General features: G+C 40.0%; 1 non-coding gene across 1 annotated transcript; it reads right to left on the reverse strand.

The window, feature by feature from the left end:
* Positions 1 to 1,598: 1,598 nt before the first annotated feature.
* Positions 1,599 to 1,671, reverse strand: TRNAT-UGU (transfer RNA threonine (anticodon UGU)). The gene has a single exon. It is a non-coding gene; the product is annotated as a tRNA-Thr (tRNA).
* Positions 1,672 to 1,916: the final 245 nt, after the last annotated feature.

Genomic DNA, 1,916 nt, shown 5'->3' on the forward strand with positions numbered 1-1,916 from the left:
ATTTGAAAAGTACCATCATCATAGAAGGGTATGCGCCACCAAGGTTGGTTAAATCTCCCTAATCACCACTGGTCATATAAAATTGAGGCAACAGCTGGCACAAGAAATGGCTGCGAAGCGGTAACGGTGACCTGAAGACCCTAAGCAAGTAAAAAGAGCGAATATAATTGAACAAAAAAAGCAACGGCGTCTCTTACAACACCCTGAATCGATGGAAGGCCTACGCCAACCATGACGCGCCGGTATATTTATGGGAGACAGAAACGCCTTGTTTTAGTACGAGGTTCAGTCTCAAGAATTTAGACATCATTATCATGTGCTTGATGGTCTGAGGTCTAATAATTCTTTGCTAAAAATCAACGTAGAAAGAGCCCAGCATCACCTAGCTGAAGCCAAACAACGACCGAGAAGCAACCTAAAAAATAACCTACATCTCTTAAAGAGACCTCGACACTCAATGTTCGCTAATATTATGTGTTAGGGGGTTATTCCTTGCGTATTCACACACAATATGGCTAAATTTTAGCGCACTATGTCGAGCGCCTAATATATAATAAATGTTTTTTTTATAAACACGTGAGCACCATGAGCATCTCACCTTACTACCCACTCGCGAGCCGTGACCTAACAAATAGCTTCGTTTACTAGCTCTATATTTCGGCCAACAACTTCGTTTCATCGTTTTGTGCTCAGCTGAGAGTACAATGAATCTTGTTCAGCGTTCAACTGCGTTCATGTCTCTGCTTTTTTTTTTCAATCAATCAATCTCTATTTTATTCGCAATATATAAGTAATAATTACAAACTGGACCGTTAGCCTACATCATTGGCTAGTGGTCGGTCGATATCTAATTACATAACTGAATAATACCGCACATATATTTACGCGCACACACCTGTATACGCACACATGAACACACACATGCATATATATATATATATATATATATATATATATATATATATATATATATATATATATATATATATATACGGGAAGAAGTGTATACCTAAGGGCTAGTTTTTCCGTGTATTGACACAATATTAATGAGATCTAACAGACAGTAATGCCAAGGAATGTACAGGGGAAGTTATTAGAACCACTAGAATGTGAATAAGAAACAAAAAGTGGGTGAAAAAATTACCAGCCGTGAGCAGGAATCGAACCTACGACCTTCGAATAATGCGTTCGATGCTCTACCATCTGAGCTATCACTACGGCTATCGCCCCAGCCACTTTATTGGGTTTATATGTGAATTTAAACGTGGGAGTGTCAGTCAGCGCCATCTGTTGCCACCGTGGCGAGTGTATAACACCTTTTATGAGACTGTGTGGCGTCATGTAGCACGTGAACTTATTACGAGTGGGCAGCTGACCAATAGTCCCTTGTGTACAACCTAACGGCACCAAGTCTGCCCGTACGAGACACTCGTTAATGAATAATGGAAAGAAGTGTATACCTAAAGGCTCATTTTTCCGTGTTTTGACACAATATTATTAAGCTCTAGCAGACAATAATGCCAAGGAATATACAAGGGAAGTTATTAGACTCAATGTAATGTAATTAGGAAGAAAGAAAAGTGGGTGAAAAAATTACTTGTCGTGAGCAGAAATCGAACCTACGACCTTCGAATAACAAGTTCGATGCTCTAGCCACTGAGCTATCATGGCGGCTATCCACCCAGCCACTTTATTGGGTTTATATGTGAATTTAAACGTGGGATTGTAAGTCAGCACCCTCTGTAGCCTGTGATGTGTGCCCATTTTTCTTTCTAAAATTGCCTAAAATTTCTCAAAGTTCTTTCTAAAATTGCTAAATTGCCGTTGGGTGCGTGCCTAGAGTTCCGGGCTGGAATGGTGAATAAACTGAAGGAAAGAAGGAAGGTGGTGCCTATGGTTTGGTAAATAGAAAGGGC

Source organism: Rhipicephalus microplus, chromosome 2 (genome assembly GCF_043290135.1).
Source record: "Rhipicephalus microplus isolate Deutch F79 chromosome 2, USDA_Rmic, whole genome shotgun sequence".
Taxonomy (NCBI): Eukaryota; Metazoa; Arthropoda; class Arachnida; order Ixodida; family Ixodidae; genus Rhipicephalus; species Rhipicephalus microplus.